The 19,930-nt window shown below is 43.9% G+C and overlaps 1 non-coding gene across 1 annotated transcript; it reads left to right on the forward strand.

Annotated features, from left to right (window-relative positions):
* The first annotated feature begins 15,695 nt into the window (after positions 1-15,695).
* Positions 15,696-15,802, forward strand: LOC117130693. Its single transcript, XR_004453993.1, has one exon. It is a non-coding gene; the product is annotated as a small nucleolar RNA R71 (small nucleolar RNA).
* Positions 15,803-19,930: the final 4,128 nt, after the last annotated feature.

Consider the following 19,930-nt stretch of genomic DNA (forward strand, 5'->3'; position numbering starts at 1 on the left):
ACTTCTGCATCCCAACTCCTATGAGATTTATTCAACTTCCTGGTGATTCTCCACCACTTTATGTATCCAAATCAAGCTTCTCACAAAGAGATTCATCCTGGTTTGATTGGAAGGACGAAGAAGCTGTGCTATTCCCAAACTGGGAAACTGGAATCACCGTATTTGAAAGTGGGATAACTTCTTCATCCCAACTCCTATGAGATTTATTCAACTTCCTGATGATTCTCCACCACTTTATGTATCCAAATAAAGCTTCTCACAAAGAGATTCATCCTGGTTTGATTGGAAGGACGAAGAAGCTGTGCTATTCCCAAACTGGGAAACTAGAATCACCTGATTTGAAAGTGGGATAACTTCTTCATCCCAACTCCTACGAGATTTATTCAACTTCCTGGTGATTCTCCACCACTTTATGTATCCAAATCAAGCTTCTCACAAAGAGATTCATCCTGGTTTGATTGGAAGGACGAAGAAGCTGTGCTATTCCCAAACTGGGAAACTGGAATCACCTGATTTGAAAGTGGGATAACTTCTTCATCCCAACTCCTATGAGATTTATTCAACTTCCTGATGATTCTCCACCACTTTATGTATCCAAATAATGCTTCTCACAAAGAGATTCATCCTGGTTTGATTGGAAGGACGAAGAAGCTGTGCTATTCCCAAACTGGGAAACTGGAATCACCTGATTTGAAAGTGGGATAACTTCTTCATCCCAACTCCTATGAGGTTTATTCAACTTCCTGATGATTCTCCACCACTTTATGTATCCAAATAAAGCTTCTCACAAAGTGATTCATCCTGGTTTGATTGGAAGGACGAAGAAGCTGTGCTATTCCCAAACTGGGAAACTAGAATCACCTGATTTGAAAGTGGGATAACTTCTTCATCCCAACTCCTATGAGATTTATTCAACTTCCTGGTGATTCTCCACCACTTTATGTATCCAAATCAAGCTTCTCACAAAGAGATTCATCCTGGTTTGATTGGAAGGACGAAGAAGCTGTGCTATTCCCAAACTGGGAAACTGGAATCACCTGATTTGAAAGTGGGATAATTCTTCATCCCAACTCCTATGAGGTTTATTCAACTTCCTGATGATTCTCCACCACTTTATGTATCCAAATCAAGCTTCTCAGAAAGAGATTCATCCTGGTTTGATTGGAACGACGAAGAAGCTGTGCTATTCCCAAACTGGGAAACTGGAATCCCCTGATTTGAAAGTGGGATAACTTCTTCATCCCAACTCCTATGAGATTTATTCAACTTCCTGATGATTCTCCACCACTTTTTGTAACCAAATCAAGCTTCTCACAAAGTGATTCATCCTGGTTTGATTGGAAGGACGAAGAAGCTGTGCTATTCCCAAACTGGGAAACTTGAATCACCTGATTTGAAAGTGGGATAACTTCTTCATCCCAACTCTTATGAGATTTATTCAACTTCCTGATGATTCTGCACCACTTTATGTATCCAAATCAAGCTTCTCACAAAGAGATTCATCCTGGTTTGATTGGAAGGACGAAGAAGCTGTGCTATTCCCAAACTGGGAAACTGGAATCACCTGATTTGAAAGTGGGATAACTTCTTCATCCCAACTCCTATGAGGTTTATTCAACTTCCTGATGATTCTCCACCACTTTATTGTTGACATGAAGCAATAAGAGTTGAGTATATTGAGAGAAGGCAGTAAGGAGCAAGAGGATCATCAGTGTGATCCGATTAAGCAAAGAATCTCCTTACCTTGCAATGCAAGACTGTCCGTACAATCTACCCTACCTTGGTGTGCAAGATATGCAAAGGGAACTGATGAAATGAAGAGAGATGGCAAGAAGAATATCTTTGGTCGCCAATGGGAAGTGGAGAGACATTGGGAAGCAATGTCACGGGTCTGGTTAAGGATTCAAAGTCCCTTCCATCCGTTAGGACCTGTCATTATCAGGCTGAGCAATCTGTGCATACCAGTCCAAGAGTAGATTAGTTTATTAGTTCTATGGGATTCTTTGTTTAATATTTTCCCTAGATGCAATAGCTTCTTTGTCTCTCTTTATATACTCATGTATCATGTACCAAATGAAGTAAGGAAATATACTTCCTCATTATTCTCTCTCACATTTTCGAAATCACCTCTCTCTCTCCTTTATCTCTCTCTCTCTCTCGGATCCTTAGTAAACCCTAGTTCTCTCTTCTCTTTGTTCTTGATAAATCACACAAGCTACTCTTATTATTCATACAATTTATCATGGTATCAGAGCAACAAAGCTCTTGAACCCTTTATCTACTTCCGCAAAACAAATCTCTGTTTCTTTTCTCGTTGTTCTTCACCAAGATCCTACCTTTGAATCCTCAAGATGGAGAACAGCAACAACAACAACAACAACCGCATTAGCATACCTGTGACTCTGAAGGGGATTAACTACCTCTTATGGGCCAGGATGGTGAAGATTGCCCTTGGAGGAAAGGGTTTGTGGAGTCATGTCTCAACAGAAGCGGCTCCAAAGCAAACCACCCAAGGAGAAGATGGACAGGAGATGGTGGTAGCTGATGAAGACAAGTGGGCACAGGAAGATCTCATGGTTCTCACAGTGCTCCTCAGCTCTCTTGAACCCGCCATCATGGAGTCTTACTCTTACTGTGAGACTACCAAACAGCTGTGGGATACACTTTACAAAGTGTATGGAAACGTCTCCAACCTCACAAGAGTCTTTGAAGTGAAGAGAGCCATCAATGCACTCAACCAAGGGGATGTGGAGTTTCAACCACACTTTGGCAAGTTCAGGTCTCTTTGGGCAGAGATGGAGCTGCTAAGACCACACACCACTGACCATGCCACTCTCCTAACCAGGCGTGAAGAGGACAGAGTGTTTGGACTGCTGCTCACTCTTAACCCATCTTATGGGAGCTTGATCAAGCACATCCTAAGAGCTGACAAACTACCTGACCTGGATGAAGTGTGTGCTCAAATCCAGAAGGAAGAAGGCTCAGTGGGCTTGTTTGGTGGAAAGGGAGACTTAAGCATGGCGCATCAAGCAGAACAAGCAGTGGCAAACAAGGCAGCTTACAAACAAGATGAGAGGAAAGGCCTGACCTGTGACCACTGCAAGAAGAAGGGTCACTTGAAGGACAAATGCTGGATACTCCATCCCCACCTTAAGCCCAACAAGTTCAGGGAGACTCGCTCTCAATACCAAGATGCAAGGGCCAACTTCTCAGCTGATGGTGCTGAGCCAACAACTCCAATCACCATGGGTATAAGCAACCTAGGTGTGGGAAGTGCCACTGCCTCCACATCAGGCTATGCCACGCCAAGAGCCAACCTGGATGAGACCATCAAGAAGTCTGACTTAACAGCTCTCATCAAGGCTCTAAAGGAATCTGGTATATCTAAAACCCTTGGTGTCTCTCTTAATGCTTCACATACTGCTGATGGACCTATGAAAGATTTTAAATCGGCTAAGCCCTTAGTTATAGACTCTGGTGCTTCTCATCACATGATAAGTGATTTAGAACTGATTAAAAACATAGAACCAGCCTTAGGAAATGTGATGATAGCAAATGGAGATAAAATCCCAATAAAAGGTGTAGGTAATCTTAGACTGTTTGATAAAGAAACTAAGGCTTTCTATATGCCCACCTTTGCTTCAAACCTATTGTCTGTTAAGAAAGTAACTAATGATCTCAATTGTCAAGTTACATTCACGCCTAACAGTGTGTACTTTCAGGATATTGATTCTAGTAAGTTGCTTGGCAAAGGTGTTACCAAGGGAGACTTGTACTTGCTTGAGGACACAAGACCTGCAACTGATTTATTTCCTGCCTTTCATTCTGTTTCTGAATTCCCTAAAGATGTAATATGGCATGCTAGACTAGGACATCCTCATTCTCATGCCTTGAACATCCTGTTGCCTAGCATTTCTTTTAAAAGTGATTGTGAGGCTTGTATCTTAGGAAAACATTGTAGAACTGTGTTTCCTAAATCAAAAACTCAATATGATAATTGCTTTGATCTCATCCATTCTGACGTATGGACTGCCCCATGTGCATCTAGAGAGCACCATAAATATTTTGTGACATTCATTGATGAAAAATCTAAATACACATGGATCACTTTGTTGCAATCTAAGGATAGAGTGCTAGAAGTTTTTAAAAACTTTCAAAGCTATATTACTAACCATTTCAATGTTAAGATCAAAATTCTTAGATCAGATAATGGTGGTGAGTATACTAGCACAGCCTTCAAACAACACCTAGCCTCACATGGAATCATTCAACAAACTAGCTGTCCTTATACACCTCAACAAAATGGAGTGGCTGAGAGAAAGAATAGACACTTGATGGAAGTGGCGAGGAGTATGATGTTCCATGCCAATGTACCTAAGCGTTTTTGGGGAGATGCCGTGGTCACGGCCACCTATCTAATCAACCGCACACCTACAAGAGTCCTCCTTGATGCCACTCCCTATGAGGTACTAAACAAATCTAGATCATCCATTGACCATTTGCGTGTGTTTGGGTGTGTGTGTTTTGTTTTGATTCCAGGAGAACTAAGGAACAAGCTAGAAGCAAAGAGCACAAAGGCCATGTTCATTGATGTTAGGAGTTTTCAAGGCTCCTAAGACAAATGTTGTAGTATAAAAGATTGTCGAACCAGTTCTGAGGGATATCAAAGCACCGAGAATGCAAGTACTCACTTAATCTAAGTGCAACCAATGATTTAGATGGGTTTTAAGCTATGACTAAAACTAAAAAGCAATAACAGAATGATACTTTCTTAACTAAGAGAAAAGAGAACTCATGGGCATAGGGATTAGACCTTGGGTGATCAAGTATCGAACTAAGGATGGCAAATGATCAATCAAACTATCAACCTTAAGCCTAGACACAATTCTAAGCAAGCTCTATGTCTAGATGAATGCTCATTTGCTAACATATCTCAAACATCAAATGTCTTTGGTTGAATAATATGAAAGCAATCATTAATAACAAGTCTATTAGCTATCTTAGCATCTTTAACAACAAATGTCTTTGGCAAAGTATACTAAAAGCCTAGGAGAGTTGTCTCGGGCATTTCATCGAACACCTTTCGGGTGAGAAATGCCTAAGGATCAACAACTGAGTGGCCAACTCAGAAGATGCATTATGATTACTCTACTAGCAAGGAAATATGAATGATCTACACTAAAACATCCTAGCTCTAACCTAATCACCCTTAATCTCCCTAACCCATGAATTCAAAAGGTGATTACTCACTAATCTCCATGATTCCTTTTAAACCCATATTGGATTTCAGATTAATCATGTAGAGAAACACAGGAAATAGATAAGAACACAGAATTTCAATAATAAAACTGATCAATTGATTCAAAGAGATCACTTTCCAAAGGTTTTTGGTGGTTTTTTCTAAGAACAAAAGATGATCCTCCCCCTGGTGGCTTACAGAGTAATAAAACATAGGTTTAGAAAATAAAAACGTGCATAATGAAATGACCAAAATGCCCTTGAGAAAACACAAGTTCGAGCAGAAACAAAACACGGAGCGACCTCAGACTGTCGCTCCGACAAGTCGCTCCAAGCTTCGGGAGCGACCTCGCTGTGTCGCTGCGAGAGGTCGCTCCGGGCTTGTTCTCGCGTCTCCGGGTGGTGAATTCGCGAGCGACTTCTTCCTGTCGCTCTGGGACGTCGCTCCAAGCTTCGGGAGCGACTTCAGCACGTCGCTCTGGAAGGTCGCTCCGAGCTTGTTCTCGCGTCTCCCAGTGATGAAAACGCGAGCGACCTTGCTGTGTCGCTCTGGATGAGTCGCTCCGGGATGTGGTGCACAGCGACCTCATGCCGTCGCTCCGAGAGGTCGCTCCAGCAGTGCTCGTCCAAAGCTCACTCTAATCACCTCCTTTTGAGCTCCAAATGCACTCAAATGTCTCCAGAAACTCCATGTGGTGCTCAACTACCTGATAGAGACATATGTATGCAAAATGCAACCTAGACATGGCTAAATCCTAAACTATATGATGAAAATGCACATGAATAAATGGATAAAACAATGTAAATATGCAAGATATCAACTCCCCCAAACTTGTTCTTTTACTTGTCCTCAAGTGAACTTTCTAGAACTTGCAAGGAGAGAGGTTTGAAGGTGGGAGCTCATAGCCAAAAGAAACACAACTAGCAAATATAATTAGCACACTCTCTTATTACACTCTAGCTTCTCTAGGCCTATTCAAATCCTTTTGTCTCTACACTCATCATCAAGCATCCACACATTCAAATCAACCAACTATCACATTCATTAAGCACAAAACATCAGGTGAATTCTTGCAAATGGTCGATTGGTCCAAGTCATTTGGTTGGGTAAGGGAAGGCTTTTATTCAAGTGATTCAAGAGGTTCAAAACATATGATCTTTAAGGTGGTTTACTCTCAAAACAAGTAGCCTTGACATTGCACATAATATATCTAAGAAAGGGACCAACTCATGCATACAATGCTCAATCTCCATTGTTCTACCCTTTTCCCAAACATACAATTACACAATCATTCCCAAATGTCAAACCCAACTCACATCTCTCACCAAAGGATCTTAAGAACTTTAACTCTTCCTTTTTGAAATCTACAAGGGATTTTTCTACAACCTCAAAACATTTCTTAGCTCTTAACAACTTTGCTAGCCCCCTTTTCTTTCTTTTCTCTTTTTTTTTTTTTCGATTTCTTTTCTTTCTTTTTTTTTTTTTTTTTTTTTTAGGTTGGGGGCCAAGACTTTTCAAAACTAGAGCTAGAGGTTCTCTACTTATCCCAGAAAATCAATTCACTTAAGCACAAAGAGTCTATCCATTTTTACTTTTCATTTCTCCCAAATCATGATCACAACACTCGCCCTCCCACCTATAGCTAGACAATAGAGTGTCCAATCTAGCAAAAATGAAGATCAAGCATTGTCGTTCCCGATACTCTCAACATTATGCGCATGTAAGACTTTCCGAAGAAGGCCTCACTCATCAAACAATGAAAGCTTAAAAGGAAGGAAAGGTTTTGGGAGTGGTCTACCACTAGAGTTTGTCAAAAAGATTGGCATAAAAGATGTGACAACTCAAGTGTGTATAGCCATGACTCAGTACACAAAGGACCCTAAGCAAGAAGTATTAAGTTCATTCAGTTCAAATAAGGTTGTAGTTGGCTTCAAAGACTGAGTTTCAGCAATCAACAAGTTTCAAGAAGAGTTTTCAAGGCTCGAAACATACAAGTCTTTTCGAGAGGTGCATGGCTACTCAATGGTGCAACGTAGTGTTCTTTACAAGGCATTTAAAATCATTGCTCCCTATGCAAGTGAATGCAACCTATATGCTCTAGACTCTCCTAATGGTGCAAATGATGCAAACTAAATGAAAAATCCTTTTTTTTTTTTATGCAAATAGGCGTGCAATGCATGACTCAAATGAAACACAATCAAAGCAAACATGATCAAATGCTTGGTACCTCCCCCAAACTTGAGTTACACAGTCTCTGTGTTGTCAAAGAAAGAAGGAGATACCGAGAAGAAAACTAATATGCAGGAATGAAATGATATATACAAGGGAGTGAGAGAAGTACCTCCTATGGATAGTAGGTAGGGGCAGATGCCCCAGCATCGTCGTCGTCAGGAGGGAAGGTGGTGTAGTACCCACCGGATGCTGTACCGGAGCCTCCATACCATGGCTGGCTCTCAACCTCGTCAATCTCGTCCTCACTATCTGAAGAAGCAAGGGATGGGGATTTGTTGCCGGAAGTGGAAGGTTGAGTGGGTGGGTTTCTCCACTTACGCTGAAGCTGCGCAGCAGTGAGGGGAAACCAAGAGCATCAGGCGGGGGTGGAGGTTGGGGGTTTGAGGTGTTCGCGAAAGCGAAATCAGCTGAGCTACATCCAGCTATTCCTCCCCTAGTTAAAACATCAGCTACTTTCTTCATGAACTTTGCTGAAGTCTTTGCCTGCTTCTTCACGGTCTTGCTGAGTGCCTTGCACTTATCCTTGAGCTTTTCTATCGTTCTGTCCTGAGCTTTGTTCCATCGCTGGAGGCGACCAATGTGGTCATGAGCATCACGGAGAGCTCCAGGAGGAAGGACTCCGTCATGGGGCTTGAAGTAGTAGCGCGGAGGTCCATAAATATGCTCAGGGGTGTCTGCTACAGGTGGTTCAGGTTGCACGGGGACACTCCTTCTCCTTGATGGAGCTGCTTGAATTGGATCGAGAGGCCCGTGTTCTCCAAGAAAGTATTCCTGGGGAATGTTGAAGCTGATAGCTCCAGGTATCTCTAAACTCGTCAGGTTCCGGTTTGGAAGAACCACCTCGACTGGCTTGCCGTACAAGTAGTAGTGGTAGACGTAGTCTTTCCCGTACATCCCACTGAAATAGGTGGCAATCCTCAAGTAGGTGCCATCAATGAACCTAGGCCCCGATGCGTCCTTTCCCAAGGGAACATTCAGAAATTGGAGCAGTGGTGTGATCATTCCGCCTATCCCTATCTTTGGGCGCGAATCAGTGGTGTACCACGCCCAGTCTCTGTAGTGTTCGAGACGGCCCACGAAGAAACTGACCACCCCAAATGTAGCATAGATATCAGTGCTGGGAAGGGGTAACACTCCGGGTTGAGTGTAGGGACGGATAGCAGGGCAGAGCAGTCGCATGTCTTCCTCAGTAACATTACCAGCTTGCTTCCGTGGGTAGAAAGCATGGACTAGCAATGTGTGGAGGTAGCGTACAGACGGGTGTCGGATGTGTGAGTTCTTGTCAGCCCCGGTGGAGTGTCTGTTTCCAGTGATCAACTTCCAAAGCTCTGTGGGAAGGTTTTCACATTTGGGAAGGGAGTGGTCTTCTAGGTCTTGGAACCCCATCACTCTCCCAATGTCTTTGAAGTTCATGTTGTACTCTCTTCCATTGACCTTGAAGCTGATTTTTCCCCATCCTTGCCTCACATGCGCCGTGTCGTGGTAAGTGACCACAAGAGAGGAGAGGAACTGACAAGTGACATCCTTGTAGAAAGGATAAGCCATGGTGAGGAGTTTCGGCATCTTCAAATGCCCCAGCATTGCCTCAATATCAGAGTCTAGACCCAACTCCTTCAGTAGGTTGAGGTCGGCGAACCTTGTTGGAACCCAGGTGACTCCATCCTTCAAATGATCGTACAGCTCCTCTACAGATGGAGTTTTCGCCCTATCTCGATCAACAGCAACCCCTTTGCCCTTTGACATCTTGGCTTTCTTCGTAGGTGCTGGCTCATCATCACTCTCAGTTTCACCTTCCTCATGGGTGGGAACCGCTACACTTTTCCCTGCCCTCTTCTCGTGTTCTTTCGATTTCCTTGCAGCCAACGTCTGTTGTCGCACAGTCCGCTGCGTTCCTGAGCCAGTTGGCTCGCTGGTTAAAGCTTTTCCTCTTTGTGCAAACTCTTGACTTTCGGCTTCTTGCCTCTCAGCTTCCAACCTGCCCTTTGTCTTCTTAACCATTTTCACCTGAAAAGTTACAAACTTGGAAAGGGATAAGTAGATGGAAGTGAAGAAAAAGAAGACTTTGCAAGCGAACATTTTGCAAGAATGAACTTAACAAATGAATTTCTCAGTTTAAACTCAAGTTCAGCACAATGCAACAATGTGACATCTTAACGCATCTAAAACACCCGCAAACACACCCAATTAAGGTCAAATTCAAAATTCCCCCAAATCCATGAACCCTAATTTGGCCAAAGTGCAAATTAAACTCAATTTCACCCTTAATTCAACAACCCAACTTGATAGATAAGCTTTCCCTAGTCTATTTCACCACAATCTAGCAAGAAAATGACCAAATTTCGACTTTCAAATTCTAGGGTTCATGGACCTACGAATTTGAATTTAAAAACTCAATACCTTGCTTTGGATGAAAGGAAATGGTGAAAGGGTGGTGAGGAATAGACTACAGGGGCGAAAGCTTGGATTTAGAAACAAGAACTAGTTGATTTGGGTGAGAATTTAGGAAGTTTTGGGAATTTTGGTGGGGGTGAGTTTGGAGAGAGTTTGTGAGTTTGTGAGAGGAGGGGAGAGTGAGAGAGATGAAATCGCTGGGGTTGGGGTAGGTTTAGGGTCGTCTGGTTCGGTTTAGGGTGGTTAGGATCGGTTTACTTGAATTAAACCGGGGTTTAGAGTTAGCAAACTTACCTGAACCGGTGCGGGAGCGACGTGAGGGTCTCGCTGGGAGAGGTCGCTCTCGAGGCGTTTCCTCGCGTCGCGAGTTGATGAAAACGCGAGCGACCTCGGAGTGTCGCTCCAGAAAGCTCGCTCTGAGCTGGAGCGACCTCGAGGTGTCGCTGTGAAATCTCGCTCCGCGTCAGTTCTTGAGTGCCCGTTCCGTCGAAAACGCGAGCGACGTGAGGGTGTCGCTCCCATAATGTCGCTCCCAGCTGGAGCGACCCTTCGACCTCGCTCCGAGACCTCGCTCTGAGGTGATTGTTTTCTCGAGACAACGACGAAACCGCGAGCGACTTCTAGGTGTCGCTCCCATAACCTCGCTCCCAGCTGGAGCGACCTCGAGGTGTCGCTGTGAGACCTCGCTCCCACGCACGACTCCTTCTCAAAACTGAACCGATCAAGTACCTGCATACAACTTCTCTCTCTCCTTTTTTTTTTTTTTATGCAATAAGATGAGAAATGAAAAACACCAATGCAATATATACAAGGATACGCATGGGACTTCCTCCCAAGTGAGCTTGTTTAAAGTCCCGAGCTTGACTTTGCCTTCCTTTTAGATTAGGCCGGGGTAGGATCAGACAGTGGAGTGGAAACTCCATCTTCCTCTGGTGCATTGGCCATGTAGAGCTTAACCCTTTGTCCATTCACTGTGAAGTCTCTTCCATCAGTGCTCCACAAGACTATTGCTCCATATGGCCTAACCTCCTTGATCTTGAAAGGACCGGACCACCTTGACTTAAGCTTTCCTGGAAACAACTTCAGTCTAGAGTTGTAGAGAAGAACTTGGTCTCCTTCTTTAAACTCTCTCTTCAGGATATTCTTGTCATGGAAAGCTTTAGTCTTTTCCTTGTAGATTCTTGAGTTCTCAAAAGCATCCATTCTTATCTCATCAAGCTCGTGTAGCTGGAAGAGCCTTTTCTCCTTAGCACTCTTGATGTCAAAGTTCAGCAACTTTATTGCCCATAGTGCCTTGTACTCAAGTTCCACTGGCAGATGGCAAGCCTTCCCATACACTAGGTTGAAAGGTGTAGTGCCCAGTGGTGTCTTGTATGCTGTCCTATAAGCCCAAAGTGCATCGTCAAGCTTATTGGACCAATCCTTCCTTGTAATCCCCACAATCTTCTCCAGAATAGATTTGATCTCCCTGTTAGAAATCTCAACTTGTCCACTTGTTTGGGGATGATAAGGAGTTGCCACCTTGTGCTTCACACCGTTCTTTTTGAGAAGTCCCTCAAGCAGTTTGTTAATGAAGTGGGAACCTCCATCACTGATTACAACTCTTGGAACTCCAAACCTTGGGAAGATGATGCTCTTGAACATCTTGATTACAACTCTAGCATCATTGGTGGGGCTTGCTATGGCTTCCACCCATTTGGAGACATAATCAACAGCCACAAGGATATATTTGTTGCCAAAGGATGATGGAAAGGGGCCCATGAAGTCAATACCCCAGACATCAAACACTTCAACTTCAAGGATTGGATTTTGAGGCATCTCATTCCTCTTGGTGATGTTCCCTCTTCTTTGGCAAGAATCACACTTCGAAACAAAGGCTTGTGTATCCTTGAACATGTGTGGCCACCAGAATCCAGCTTGTAATACTTTTGCAACTGTCTTGAAGGTGGCAAAGTGTCCTCCATAGGATGATCCATGACACTGTGCAAGGATCCCATCAATCTCCTCATTTGCAACCACTCTCCTATAAAGCTGATCTTTGCAGAGAATGTAGAGGTAGGGCTCGTCCCAGTAATATCTTTTCACATCCTTGTAGAACTTCTTCTTGGCATAGCCTACAAGATTCAAAGGCTCTCTTCCTGTGGCTAGGTAGTTAACCAAATCAGCATACCAAGGTTCTTTCTCCTCTGTTGCTTTGACCTCTTCCAGCTTCCTACCAGTCTCACAAACTGCTATCACTGCTTCGATAGCCATGATCTGCTCTTCAGGAAGTCCTTCGTCAATTGGGACACCAGACTCTATCCTCAACCTGGATAAATGATCAGCTACTCCATTCTCAACTCCAGGTTTGTCCTTGATCTCCATATCAAACTCTTGGAGCAAAAGGATCCACCTCAAAAGCCTGGGTTTTGCATCTTTCTTGGCTAGAAGGTGTCTCAAGGCAGCATGATCTGTGTAGACAATGACTTTAGACCCAACCAAGTAACTCTGAACTTCTCGAAGGCAAAAACAATTGCCAGCATCTCCTTCTCTGTTGTGGCATACCTCATTTGAGCATCATTGAGGGTTTGGCTGGCGTAGTAGATCACATGAGTTTTGCCATTTTTCTTCTGCCCCAGAACAGCTCCCACAGCATAGTCACTGGCGTCACACATGATCTCAAAAGGGAGATCCCAATCAGGTGGCTGGACAATTGGGGCACTAACGAGTTCACCTTTCAGCTTCTTGAAAGCTTGTAGACATTCCACATCAAAACTGAAAGTAGCTTCCTTGCACAGCAGCCTGGTCAAAGGTCTAGTGATCATGGAGAAGTCCTTGATGAACCTCCTGTAGAATCCAGCATGACCAAGAAAACTCCGGATGTCTTTCACTGTCTTTGGTTGAGGCAGACCAACCATAACATCGATCTTGGCTTTATCCACCTCAATCCCCTTCTCTGAAATCTTGTGTCCTAGCACAATCCCTTCTTTGACCATGAAGTGACACTTCTCCCAATTCAGCACAAGGTTGGTGTCCTCACATCTCTGTAGGACCCTGCACAAATTTGACAAACAAGCAGAGAACGAAGATCCGTAGACAGAGAAATCATCCATGAATACCTCCACAACATCCTCAATCAGATCAGAGAAAATTGACATCATGCACCTTTGAAAGGTAGCTGGAGCATTACATAGACCAAATGGCATCCTTCGATATGCAAAGGTGCCATAGGGACATGTGAATGTCGTTTTCTCTTGATCATTGGGATGTATGGGGATTTGGAAAAATCCTGAGTACCCATCAAGGAAACAGTAGAATGGGTGATTTGCAAGTCTCTCAAGCATCTGATCAATAAATGGTAGTGGAAAATGATCCTTTCTAGATGCAGAGTTTAGTTTTCGGTAATCAATGCACATTCTATGACCTGTGATGGTTCTTGTTGGTATCAGTTCATCGTTGTCATTCTTGATCACAGTGATACCACCTTTCTTTGGTACAACATGCACAGGTGATACCCATTTAGAATCTGAGATAGGGTAAATAACACCAGCATCTAGGAGTTTAAGAATCTCTTTCTTTACAACATCCTTCAGGTTAGGATTTAACCTTCTTTGATGCTCGATAGAAGTCATTGATTCATCCTCAAGATGTATCCTATGCATGCACAAAGAGGGTGATATCCCCTTGATGTCATCTAGTGAGTAACCTATTGCCTTTCTAAATCTTTTAAGTGTTTTCAAAAGTTCAGATAGCTCATTCTCAGTAAGTTCACTACTCACAATGACAGGGTAAGTTTCATTAGGACCAAGGAATGCATACCTTACACCATGGGGAAGAGGTTTAAGCTCCACTTTAGGTGCCTTTAGTTCACTCCAGTCATCCTGCTGGTTGTCCTCTCGTTGAGTGACTGAGACTTGTTGGTGAACCATCTGTGGAAGCTCCTCATACTGGTCCTTACTGACAAACGCCTGGTGTGAATCCAGCATCATCCCATAGGCAGTACTCTCCAGGTTCTCGATCACCTCAGCCTCCTTCTCTACAGTTAAAGCATGCTGTAGAGGGTCCTCTAGTGACAACTCTTCTAGGAGTTCATCAGCAAGGGCATCCATCTCTTCGATGTAGAACACTTGGCCCTGAACTGTTGGCCTCCTCATTACTTCCTTGATGTCGAAATGCAGAACGTGCCCTTTACCCAGATGGAGATCAATCTTGCCTTCTTTCACATTAACTATAGCTCCTGCTGTGGCTAAGAAAGGTCTTCCAAGGATTAAAGGGTCTTGAGCTTCTTCACCCATTTCAAGCACCACAAAGTCTGTAGGGATCTCATAATTTCCAACCATCACTGGGAGGTCCTCTAAGATACCCACAGGGTACTTCACTGAACGATCAGCCAATACCAGAGAAAGTCTACACTTCTTGTACTGAGTGAAACCCAGCTTCTTAGCAACAGATAGGGGCATCAAGCTGACACTAGCTCCCAAATCGCAGAGACATCTATCAAATACCATAGGCCCAGAGCGCAAGGTAATGTGAAGCATCCAGGATCTTCTAGCTTCTTTGGAATGACCAGCCTCTGAATGATAGCACTGCACTCATGAGTGAGAATCACCATGCCCTCCATCTCTTTCTTCTTTGCAGCTACAGCATCTTTGAGGAACTTGCTGTATTGAGGGATCAGCATGAAAGCATCTATAATGGGCATTGTGACTTGGACTTCACTCATTTGCTTGTCAAACAAAGCTTTGTACTTCTCTAGTAGCTGCCTCTTAAATCGACCTGGGAATGGGAGCTTGGGTTCATAGGCAGGAGGAACAAAAGAGTTCTCACTTGCAGGAGAGACGACTTCACCATCTTTAACTGTTTTCTTCTCTTCTCCAACCTTTCCCTTTCCTTTTGCTTCCACTATCTTTTCCAAGATCTCGTCATTGATCTTCTCATCAACAATCACCACTTCATCATCTATGGTGATGGCAACCCCCTCACTTTGTTTCTCAGCATCCTTGGTGAGAGTTCTCTGAGGTAACTCCTTACCACTTCTAGAGTGATAGCTTTCATGGTTTCCTTTGGGTTTTGCTCAGATTTACCAGGTAGAGAACCTTGTTGGCGATTTTGTTGAGTGTTCATGGCAGCAAACTGGTTCTCCAAAGCTCTGAACTTGTTGTTGAGCTCATTGTAGCTCCCATCAATCTTTGAGTGAAGATTCTTCAACTCATAGCCAACATGCTTCTCACTTCTTGTTTGAGACTCCAGGATTTGTTTCAGTAGAGCATCAGTGCTGCTGACCTGAGGAGTGGAGGTAGAGGGATTAGATTGTTGTTGGGAAGAATGGTTGCCCTTGTTGTTGAAACCAGGAGGAGGGTTCTGCTGAGGTTGATAACTGCCTTGCTGATTGTTCCGAGGCTGATAACCACTCTGCTGGTTGTTGGAATAGGACTTCTGTTGGTAGTTGTTGTACTGAAAGTTGGGTTCTTTCTTGTACCAGCTACCATTGTTGTTGATGAAACACAGCTCTTCCTGACCTTCCAAACCCTCAACTTCATGGACAACAGCTGGTGTTTCTTGGCTTGGGTTGCCGACAAAGTGCAGCTGCTCTTGGGTAGCTTTATCAGCAAGGAGGATGTCTATCTTATCCTGTAGAGCCTTCAACTCCTTCCTCGTTTGCTTATCCTCAGTTCTACTGCTTCTGTCGTGGTCTCCACTGTAGACTGCATCACTCTTAACCATGTTGTCAACCAGCTCCTCTGCATCCTCCTCAGTTCGCCCCAAGAAGAACCCATTACTAGCTGTATCCAGTCTGGCTCTGTACTTAGGTAGAGCACCACGGTAGAATGTGCTCAGCAAACTCTCCTTAGAGAAACCATGGTGTGGGCATTGAGCTTGATAGCCCTTGAATCTCTCCCAGGCTTCACTGAAACCTTCCAAGCCCTTCTGTTGAAAGCTGGAGATCTCGTTTCTCAGCTTAGCAGTTCTTGAAGTAGAGAAGAACTTCTCCAAGAATGCTTTCTTGCAGTCATCCCAAGTGGTAATGGAGTCGCTGGGTAGAGACTTCTCCCACTGACGTGCCTTATCCCCCAAAGAGAAAGGGAATAGCTTGAGCTTTAAAGCATCTTCGGACACACCATTGGTTTTTGACAACCCACAGTAGCTGTCGAACCTGTCCAAGTGATCAAATGGATCCTCGAGAGCCAAGCCATGATACTTGTTGTTCTCGATCACGTTGAGGAGTCCTGACTTGATCTCAAAGTTGTTGGCTGCCACGGCGGGTGCTCGGATTCCCAATCTATGACCATGAATGTTGGGACGGTCGTAAGTGCCAATGGGGCGAGCTGCTCGCTGTTGGTTAGGTGGACCATTGTTGTTAGCGCCATTGACGCCTGCATCTTCTTGATGAACGTCTCCCATGTCAGTGTTCAGTCTCTGCAATTGAGCCTGATGGTCTTCTTCTCTTCTCTTTCTAGCACACTCTCTCTCTAAAGCTCTGATGTCTGCTGCTCTTGGAACTAGGTTTGATGGACCCTTGCTCCTCAAGTTCATACACCTGTAGATTAAAGGGAGGTGAAGAAGAGTTAGTAACAAAAGAAAATAAAAATGACTTAGTCTCAAGCAATTGACTAAATCTCAATGTTCAAATCGACTCAGAATTTGGCAACGGCGCCAATTTGATGTTAGGAGTTTTCAAGGCTCCTAAGACAAATGTTGTAGTATAAAAGATTGTCGAACCAGTTCTGAGGATATCAAAGCACCGAGAATGCAAGTACTCACTTAATCTAAGTGCAACCAATGATTTAGATGGGTTTTAAACTATGACTAAAACTAAAAGCAATAACAGAATGATACTTTCTTAACTAAGGAAAAGAGAACTCATGGATAGGGATTAGACCTTGGGTGATCAAGTATCGAACTAAGGATGGCAAATGATCAATCAAACTATCAACCTTAAGCCTAGACACAATTCTAAGCAAGCTCTATGTCTAGATGAATGCTCATTTGCTAACATATCTCAAACATCAAATGTCTTTGGTTGAATAATATGAAAGCAATCATTACTAACAAGTCTATTAGCTATCTTAGCATCTTTAACAACAAATGTCTTTGGCAAAGTATACTAAAAGCCTAGGAGAGTTGTCTCGGGCATTTCATCGAACACCTTTCGGGTGAGAAATGCCTAAGGATCAACAACTGAGTGGCCAACTCAGAAGATGCATTATGATTACTCTACTAGCAAGGAAATATGAATGATCTACACTAAAACATCCTAGCTCTAACCTAATCACCCTTAATCTCCCTAACCCATGAATTCAAAAGGTGATTACTCACTAATCTCCATGATTCCTCTTAAACCCATATTGGATTTCAGATTAATCATGTAGAGAAACACAGGAAATAGATAAGAACACAGAATTTCAATAATAAAACTGATCAATTGATTCAAAGAGATCACTTTCCAAAGGTTTTTGGTGGTTTTTTCTAAGAACAAAAGATGATCCTCCCCCTGGTGGCTTACAGAGTAATAAAACATAGGTTTAGAAAATAAAAACGTGCATAATGAAATGACCAAAATGCCCTTGAGAAAACACAAGTTCGAGCAGAAACAAAACACGGAGCGACCTCAGACTGTCGCTCCGACAAGTCGCTCCAAGCTTCGGGAGCGACCTCGCTGTGTCGCTGCGAGAGGTCGCTCCGGGCTTGTTCTCGCGTCTCCGGGTGGTGAATTCGCGAGCGACTTCTTCCTGTCGCTCTGGGACGTCGCTCCAAGCTTCGGGAGCGACTTCAGCACGTCGCTCTGGAAGGTCGCTCCGAGCTTGTTCTCGCGTCTCCCAGTGATGAAAACGCGAGCGACCTTGCTGTGTCGCTCTGGATGAGTCGCTCCGGGATGTGGTGCACAGCGACCTCATGCCGTCGCTCCGAGAGGTCGCTCCAGCAGTGCTCGTCCAAAGCTCACTCTAATCACCTCCTTTTGAGCTCCAAATGCACTCAAATGTCTCCAGAAACTCCATGTGGTGCTCAACTACCTGATAGAGACATATGTATGCAAAATGCAACCTAGACATGGCTAAATCCTAAACTATATGATGAAAATGCACATGAATAAATGGATAAAACAATGTAAATATGCAAGATATCATTCATTGGGTACTCTACACATCAGAAAGGGTACAAATGCTATGTACCAGAGACAAGGAGAGTCCTAGTATCCAGAGATGTTAAGTTTATGGAATCCAAGGCCTACTATGATGAGAAGAGTTGGGGAGAACTCAAAGATCTATCTCATTCTGCCTCGGACAGAGCTAACAATCTGAAAGTTCTTATGGAAAGACTTGGCATCAACTTACCAAGGGAACCAGAGAAGGGCCGGGACACCACTCCTCAGCCTGATGGAGCTGAGGTACGCGACAATGAAGTCTCTCATCATGATCATGAGGGGGGCAATGGAGAACAACCTGCACAAGCTCAACATGAAGAAAACTCAGTATTGTCTCATGATCAAGATGAGATGGAGCAACCAGAAACTGAAGCTCAAGATAGTGAACTTGAGCAGACACCAGCTCTAAGAAGAAGTACAAGGATCAGGAGACCGGCTTCAGATTGGGTTAAGACAAGGATCTACTACAATGCTCAAGCCGTGGCACATCCAGTGAGTGGAGTATGCACCCTTGCTCAGTATCCAGAAGAACATCAAGCCTTTGTGAGCTCATTGGACCAGGAATGGATACCAAAAACGTATGCAGAAGCTATGGAGGATGATGAATGGAGGAACTCAGTGGATGATGAAATGGGGGCCATGGAAAGGAACAACACCTGGTATGAGACAGAGCTTCCAAAAGGGAAGAAAGCTGTGACTAGCAGACTCATACACACCATCAAGTACCTTGCAAATGGGAAGCCAGAAAGGAAAAAGACCAGACTGGTGGCAAGAGGGTACACACAAGTATATGGAGAAGACTACCTAGACACTTTTGCACCAGTGGCCAAGCTCCATACAATCCGGATCCTACTCTCATTGGCAGTGAACCTAGAATGGGATCTTTGGCAAATGGATGTGAAGAATGCATTCTTGCAAGGTGAATTAGAAGATGAAGTATATATGAGGCCACCTCCCGGAATGGAAGAGATGGTAAAACCAGGGAATGTCCTCAGACTCAGGAAGGCTATTTATGGCTTGAAGCAATCACCAAGAGCTTGGTACCACAAGCTAAGCACCACACTGAATGGAAGAGGCTTTGTGAAGTCTCAAGCGGATCACACACTGTTCACTCTCACCAGCCAGGAAGGAATTGTTGTAATCCTGGTCTATGTAGATGATATCATCATCACTGGTAGTAACAAGGAAGGGATCAGCTCAACTAAGACATTCCTCAAGGCCGCATTTGACATCAAAGATCTAGGAGAACTGAAATATTTCCTTGGCATTGAGATGTGCAGATCAAAGGAGGGATTGTTTATGTCCCAAAGGAAGTATACTTTGGACATCCTAAAGGAGGCAGGAGACCTTGGAGGAAGATTGGCCAAGACACCACTGGAAGAAGGCTACAAGGTTATGCGTGAGGGGGAGTTTGATGCAACTCCCTTTGAGGATGTCAAGAGGTATAGAAGAATGGTTGGGAAGCTCATCTATCTCACTATCACCAGGCCGGATGTGTGTTTTGCTGTGAACCAAGTGAGTCAACACATGCAAGCTCCTAAGGTACATCATTGGAACATGGTGGAAAGGATCTTGAGATACTTAAGAGAAGCCCCAGGTCAGGGAGTTTGGATGGCTTGCAACAAGAGTACTGAAGTTGTTGGGTATTGTGATGCTGATTGGGCTGGAGATAGAGTTGATAGGAGATCAACCACAGGCTATTGTACCTTTATTGGAGGAAACCTAGTCACATGGAAGAGCAAGAAGCAGAAGGTGGTCTCTTGCTCAAGTGCTGAGGCAGAATACCGATCTATGAGGAAGCTTACTAGTGAACTCATATGGATCAAGGGTTTGCTAAAGGACTTGGGCATAGAGATCTCCACGCCAATGACTATGCATTGTGACAATCAGGCAGCAATACACATTGCATCAAACTCTGTGTTCCATGAGAGGACTAAGCATATAGA

The sequence above is a fragment of the Brassica rapa genome, unplaced genomic scaffold (genome assembly GCF_000309985.2).
Source record: "Brassica rapa cultivar Chiifu-401-42 unplaced genomic scaffold, CAAS_Brap_v3.01 Scaffold0649, whole genome shotgun sequence".
Lineage (NCBI taxonomy): Eukaryota > Viridiplantae > Streptophyta > Magnoliopsida > Brassicales > Brassicaceae > Brassica > Brassica rapa.